We start from the raw sequence: 8,234 nt of genomic DNA on the forward strand, positions 1-8,234 counted from the left end.
CATAAATAGGCAAATTTGCAATAACTTTGTAAAATGCATAGATACCATCTAAAAATTTCATTTTATATCATTTCAATATAAAGGTTGAAAGAAAAATATAATTTTTATGATGAAAAAAATTCTTTGTTTTGGGTTTTTTTTTAGAACTAAACTTTATTTACTTTACAATGATTGATAAGCAAGTTCTGCAACTTATATCAATATTAATTTGTTGACAATGAGCTTCCTTAAAACAGCAGAAAATCACTATATCATGATGTATAAAAAGTATTATAAGTCAAATTAGCAACAAAAAAATTGTAATTTGGGATAAAACAATAGGCCAATGTGTTTTAAGTTAACAAAGTCAGGAGTTAGGACAGACAGATGGACATATACTAGAAATAAAGTGATCAGAATAGTTCAGTTGAGCTTACAGCTCAGGTGAGGTTAAAGTCTATGATTCTATAGAGAAGTTTTCAAGTTTTATATGACAAAAAAATTGACTACAGACAGACAGACAGGTTGATTCCAATATACTCCACTAAAATTTGTTTGTAGGAGCATTAAAACATTGGTAACAATACATAACCTGAGGGACTCAGGTAATTTTTTAATTTAAAAGAGCAACAAACGCTGAACAAAAAGTGATCAGAAAGCCCACAGAACCTTGTTACAAGTACACTGTACATATATATATATATATATCAATGTACGATTTATTTGGACTATGGTTTTTGAAATATATCAGGATGATAACATAATTGTGTAATGAAATAAGTTATTTTTGCATTTATGTCTACGCCATTTTTGCAAAATAGCAAATTATTCCATCAAGTTTCATTGTTTCAATAATCCTGATATAAAATCATGAACATGCAAAACTGTAATACTCACCTGTGTTGATCTATCCATAGGGAAATCTTCAGCAGGCCTATCTGTCTATTAAGTAAATATGGAAGAATAATAAGAATACTGGATACATGTAGTTTATGCTACACAATGACTCATTTGTATTTTTTAAAATAATTTTTTTAAAAATCTTATCTGTTTGTAAACTAGTGTTTTGAAAGAACTAGTAAAGGAGAGAAAATCTAAATAAAAATATATCAATACAATATTAACATGCAGCATAGAAATCAAGACAATACACATTTAAAACTCAATCAGGAGAAAGATTTACACAGATTATGGTTTATATGACTTTAAATTTTAGCTGATGGGATAGGGGTGCATGTAACAAACCTCTGGTAGAATTTCCTGCAATGACCCCATTCCAGTATTCTGTAATAAAAGTAGTCCAAGTAGTAGAGTTATAGATACAAAATAAGAGAGACACACATACTTTAAGCCTTAGGAAATAAAACCAATGTAAATAAATTATCTTTGATAAAAACTTGATAAGATACAAGTCAAGTTAATACTATCAATGTAAACGTTTAAAATTATTATTTATAACTTTATAACTATTTATAATTACTGGTATGTTTGACAGTAAACTGTCATCCTATCAGGTTAATTAATTATGTTATTAATGATAATATTATTTTAACCAGACAGTTTATTGTCAGAAAACGAAGCTTTTAATTTTGTATTAGACCACTACTGACTAGATTTAAGTATAAAACTGGCAGATATGAGGCCACTTGAACACTTTATACTTGTTATGACAAGGAATAAGAATATACAGATTCAGTATTGAATAATTCTAATACATACAGGCAAAAAGAAGCCTCCACTGCCTTCCATCATTCCGTCCACTGTAACTATCTGGAATACTACCTATTAAACAGTAGTTTTTAAATATTTAAAGACAACAATAAGTGACGAGGCACAAACACACTCTGGTCCCATTTTATTTGGCAGGTTACAAGACCGTACAACTGTGAACTTGAGACAGCAACCCTTCAGAGATATATTAACTGTTTGATGTATACCATGTTATACAATGACATATTGATAGGAGATTCCCAGTAATGTGAAATGATTATGATAAATGAATAATAAAACTATGAAGTGAAAGCCACTCTTGATTGTAATTAACTTCCTAGAGACAAATACTCTGTACAATCACAGGCCTCTTAATTTCTATAAATAAGCAGATAAATGTAGAAGAGAAAGCTAATCATATATACCCTATCTATATATAAATACAAATACAGATAGGGTATAAATAATTCTCTTATCCTACATTAAGCAGCTTATTGATAGAAATTTAGAGGCCTGTAGTACAATTAAACTATATGTACATGAACTGTACATAATACCGAGCGCAGCGAGAGGCGGGCGAAGCCCGCCTCGCGAAGCGAGGAATAATGGTAACACGTATATATAAGAAAATCAGTGAAAAATGAAAGTTGAATCAGGGGTACTAAGGCCAAAAAAATTTTCTTCCAGCCCTGGGCGCCGCCATATTGGCAGCCATTTTGTTATTAAAAAGTTAGTTCGATCATTGATTGACTGGTACTTATCGATGTTTATTGCCCCTAAACTCGATTAAAATTTTCTAGTGTTTCAATAATAGGTAATTTGAATTAAAAGAAATAAAAGAGGACACCAGATAAGCTTCAAAAGTGCTTCAATCAAGAAACACGACTAGTTCTATGTATATCTTATCAAATTATCAGACGGAAAATAAAAACATTACCATCAAGAACTGAACTTTTAGATACTGAATAAAGTATTCGAATAACGTTACTCTCTTCGGCTATTTCCGAAGACAAAACGTGTACGTTTTACGTCTGAAACATGACTTCATAATGTAGATTGAGCACGCGACGTTTACTTAAACTTTAGCTAATGATTTGAGTAGGCAACCAGGCGGATCCTACTGAGTGCGTTCAAATAAATTTTGATCTACAAAAATCAAACTGCACTGTGTTATATCTGCGCTCGGTCCAACGGTCACACCGTTTACATATTATACTTATAGTGTTTAATTACCTTAATTGATTTCTTGGATGCATATACTCTCTGGATTTAAATACGTATATATGACGTAATACATAAGTAATTGTATATGTTTGCATACATATATCTATGTTCTAAAGTTTGCCTGCACTGATTCACATATATGACTAGGCCTATACCATTTATATGTTTCTCGAGACCCACGGTCGCTTCGTAAAACTTATTTCATTGAAACTACATTGTTTAACTGATATACGTACAATTTATCATTATTAAAAGATAGTGTAAAGCTTGTTTTAATGTTTTTGTTCAATTAAATCTATAAACAATTGAGATAAATAACTAACCATCAAGAAAATCATCACTACAAATCTTTGCAACTTCATAGCTGGCGCCATGTTGAAAGTAGAAGAGATATGCGAATGAACCAGTTTATGGGCATGCGCATTAGCCTAGTCCTAAGGTTGCAGATAGTAAGATTCGAAAGCAATGATAGTACTGATGCTAGACGATCTACTTATATTCTCTTTTGATAGAACCAATCTCATCAGTTGTTCCTAATATGTAAAAACCTCTGAACGTATAACACATTTTAAAAGAGAAAACCTTTTAATAGAGAAACTGTTTATCAAGTTATTTGAAAATTAATTGTGAACAGGTAAATTTTATGCTAAGTTACATGATGGAAAACATAACTAGTACTACAAAATTTTTTAATGTGTTGTATATATGAGAACCACGATCCAGCCATTGCCGTTATAGAAAAGAAAAGTTTTCAATTTAAATGCAGTGGTAATGATCTAATTTGTTTGTTGACTGACATAGTATTGATGATGGCTCAAATTTTATAGGTCTTCTCAAGTGTCTATATTTCATGCATTTTCATAATGTGAAAGTCATGGGAATTAATACCTGTGCAAAAAACGTTTAAACCTTTCTGAAATTTTCAATGGAGATTTTAAATTTGTAAAATAAACAAAGGTCACATTTTATATAAATTAACTTTTTTGTAATGTTACTCGTGTGTACCACCCGTGTCACCTAACATACATCTTACCAAGCGTGTTTGAATTGACTATACATTTCTGTCAGTTGTGTTTTCAGAGAACCTTTAAGGTAGCTCGCGGGTTTAATGCATGTGAGAAAACCTACCCTGAAATTTTGTCCGCGTGATTAATAGGTTTTAGAGTTTTATTTCTAAAATATATTTGGGATTTGTCTGATAATGTTATCGTGATTCAAACACAGCGTCGCTGATAAGATCACGCAAAGCCATTTCAATGAAATATATAGTGAATTGCATATCTTAGTAAAAAACCGCATTTCAAAACTATGTTCCAAACTTTTAAACGATCTAGACGAACATAATTTTACTCAACACAATGACAGAAGAGATTATTTGAATCAATTTATAAAAAATAATCAATATGTGTTCTCGGCCAATTTTTCACAAAACAACTTTAAAGATTTAAAAGATTTTACAAAAACCTATATTTTCACCACGACGTTAGCCCGACGTCATCAATTTCTTACGTCCGAGAACCAAAAATGAAAATGCGCTGGTTGACAAGACTAGCTGATTAATACATATTAGAACATGCAAATCTATTTAACATTATTATGGATGTTGTCGAATTCATAAATGCAATTAATATAAGGTTGTGAAGAGAAGAAACTTGGCTACTTTTGTTTTCATGAAATTCAATGAGTCAATCATTCAATGCAAAATAATTAAGGTCTTCCGTTTCCAACGGAAGACCTTTCTATTATTGTGCGGGAAAAAAATTAAGATTATTCTTATTTTTTTTTTTTTTTGTTTCCTAGACGCGAACTTTGAGGCTTCATATCTTGCTCATTTCTAAACGGTTTTTGCTCAAATTTTCAGGGCTAATGTACTTTACAAAACACTATCTTAAGCAATTCATAAAATGTAGAATTCCCTTTCCGTTAAAGAGTTATTCCCCTTTTAAATTTTTTTAGGGCCTTTTGTTTCCAGACAAAGGCTCCGAGACTATGATAGCAGGGAATGGGAATCCAACGAATTTGAATAACAGAGACATTGTAGTTGTGCACATCTGTTTATGTTTTTAGATTACGTTTTTTATTTAGGAAAAGGTAGGGGGTCAAAAAACAGGATTCAAAAAAGTGCAAAAATTTAGACATGTTTTCCTTTATATCTTTTGAACAAAAAAAATTTTGTAAAGACATGTAGAATAAAAGTTGTGCAAAATAACAAGGGCTTTCATTTGACACCAATAAAAAGGGGCTGGCCCCTTAAATTAAGGGCCAATGGCCCCTAAAACATTTTGCTTAATAACTCAAAAACGGTTAGGATTTTGATATGGCTGTCGCTGGAAAAGTTGTTTGTTGGGATCTCATGAAGGTCGTTTCAATGTTATTTTGTAAGTGGTTTGTGTAGTATGAGTGTAAAAAGCTTTACATGTTAGCATGTACCTGTTTTTATTTGACAAGTTAACGAAAGACTTTGTGCGTACAACTGGCATGAAGTTACCGCAGAAAGTATGCTGGTTTATACAGGAGGCATTAATTCATAAGAATTTTTTTTTTTAGAATACATGCTTTTTTTTAGGAGTTTAAGTCGTTGTTAAGTTCTTATAGTGCACAATCCTTAAAAACGGGAATTGGAAAACAAAACATTCTTTTTCTTTTCTAGTAAAACACAAAATATGGAATGAAAAAATATATGCATTACCTTTTTAATATAAACATCATGCATTCAAAATCTACCTTGAATCAGAGCTGTGTGTGTACCATTACGTAAGCTCTCCCTCGCCCGCGGCCGAGAAAGTCGGTCACCGTGGTCGCGGCTGGACTACCTAGCGGTCAGTGGTTATCTAATACACGAGAGTTGCGTCTCTCATATATGAATTTATTTAGCCGCGAACTCAAGAATTGTTTTAGTTTTGATTACACAAAATCTTTTGTGGATTAAACGATTGGATGTCAAGTAAGAAATTCATGTAGTTCATTTAATTAATAAAAGCAATGTCATTCTCTAAAGCAATAATAGACATAGATCAATTGTGGGTTTTTAGTTTAAAATAAAGAACTTCTATTTGATAGAGTAAGGTCATTATACTGCAAACTTTTCAAATCTTCCTTGGTTCTGAGCTGTGCGTTTCTGTGCGTTGTACCTTTACGTAATCTATCCTTCGCCCACGGCCGAGGAGATCAGCCACGGCTGCATTACCTAGCGGTAAGCGGTTATTTAATACACAAGATTCGCACACCGCGACTTACACTTGCATGCATATGAACGTGCTTGAGTTAATATAGCCGTATATACAAGAACTGTTTTAGTTTTATGTTATAAAGGTTTGTCCTACTTGTATATATTTAATTAAATATTTGAGTGTAAATGAATATTAATGAACGATATTACTCCATATCGGGAAAATCGTTATACATAAACTAATGGTTGGTTTGTTTATGTAAACTACTTTAAAAACTGTACAATTAATGTTTTAAATCAACACCCCCCCCCCCACCCCCCTCAAATATTAAACCTTTAAATAATGATCATCCCTCGCACATGGCTGAGGAGATCCGGCGCGAGTGGTTAAGTGATCCGCGGTCGGTTCGTGTTCTTCTACATGTACCTTATGACGCGTTTATGTTTCATATTTTGCACGGACACAACTTTATTTTATTATGTTTTCAACTATTATATTGGTTTAAGATAAAGTTATTTTACTTTTACAGTTGATGAAGCATTGATTTATACGATAGCGTACAAGGTAGTTTAAAAATCAAATCAAATTATAATCAAAGTTCCATGTTACATGTTTGCGGTAGGTGCTAGCACGATAAAGGAATGCCCTGAATTGAGGCATTCGATGATTATTTTAGAAAATATTCACATGAGTTTAAACAACTTTAGATTAGATTCTATCGGTCACATATTAATCACTTCTGTAGTTTCATTGTGGAAGCGAACTCATTGCTGCCCCCCCCCACTCCTCCCGCCCCGCTGACAGGTGCTCGCGCTGGATTTTTTTTTAATTGGAGAAAAGATATCAAGATCTGTCGAAAAACATTTTTGGTGGTTTCTTCTTATGTGTAACATTTTGTTTCACTTTCCCACCCCTTTGTTTATTCGGCCAGTCTGTGTTAATTCAATTGCCGCATGCGATCGAGAATCTTGTGCCGCTTCAGCGCACACAGCTCAGAACATTTATAGCCCCAGGTCATCAATTGTTATGTATTTGAGTTACAGTTGGAAGGGTGATTTTACTACATAAAATAATAAAATCATAATATAATCTATTTTAATTGAGTACCATGCGTATAGATTCCCATAATAATTAATTTTTTTATTTCCTTTCAATGTTTACATTTAATTTTGTTCAAATAATTAATAAATTTTCTATCATTTAAATTGTGTGCTTTATCAAATTCTGATTCCGATTACCTTGAATTCATTAATTTTCCATTGGCTTTTGACAAAAGAGAGACGCCTGACCATCCAATGAAAACAAATACACAGAGTTTGATTGACAGGTTCAGCCAGGTGCAGGTCTCGCCCGATGTCCGAGGTTATGTGTGCTGCTTGTACACAGCCGAATGGTCTCAGTAAGAGTTATCGATGTAAATAGATAATAAAAATACATGCTTATCAAAACATGATCGTGCAAGTTAAAGTTGATTTAGGTTTGTTCCAATAGAAATCATGTTTCGCTAACTGTATTTAATATTTTTTATGTATAGCGAATTTTAATATTGTTTCAGTACTGAAACATCGCATGAAAACGTTAAATATACATGTACTCTGTAACTAGTCGTCTTTTAATACATATACCTTTCTTTTGTTTGTTAAAAATTCGTTCAATTTTGTTAAAGTAATGTAAAACACGCGCGCCATTTTGAAACAATTAACCTGTCAGAGAGTTCCGAATGAAATCTGATGAACGTTTCAAACGGTTCTCGCACGCTTTGCTCGAAACGATTTACACGCTTTGCCCGAAACGCTAAACGGTTTACATGAAACTCTAAAAGGTTTACACGAAACGTTTCTCGCACGTTGGCCTCACGCTTTTTTGGTGTAGTAGTACGTTTTAGGGTCTGTAAATTTTGTCAGCACGCAATTCTAAACTTGCACATAGTCTTCTAAAATTTAGAAATATTTTAATATAGAAGTTATCTTTGAGAAAAGTTTACGTGTTTTGTAGGCGAGTTCAGTTTAAAAAAGAAATACAATTCCTGACATGAATCATGAGTACATACTTTTTAATGTTTATAACAATGCTTGCTTCCCTTTGAAAATTTAACTCGCCATTAAACATGATCACATTTTTTAAACAATGTTTGAAACGATTACATGAACT

The 8,234-nt window shown here is 32.4% G+C and overlaps 1 long non-coding RNA gene across 1 annotated transcript; it reads left to right on the plus strand.

Moving 5' to 3' along the window:
* Positions 1-4,666: 4,666 nt before the first annotated feature.
* Positions 4,667-7,695, plus strand: LOC136274570 (uncharacterized). Its single transcript, XR_010712991.1, has 2 exons — positions 4,667-5,857; positions 7,360-7,695. It is a non-coding gene; the product is annotated as an uncharacterized lncRNA (long non-coding RNA).
* The last annotated feature ends 539 nt before the right edge of the window (positions 7,696-8,234 follow it).

Source organism: Magallana gigas, chromosome 4 (genome assembly GCF_963853765.1).
Source record: "Magallana gigas chromosome 4, xbMagGiga1.1, whole genome shotgun sequence".
NCBI lineage: Eukaryota > Metazoa > Mollusca > Bivalvia > Ostreida > Ostreidae > Magallana > Magallana gigas.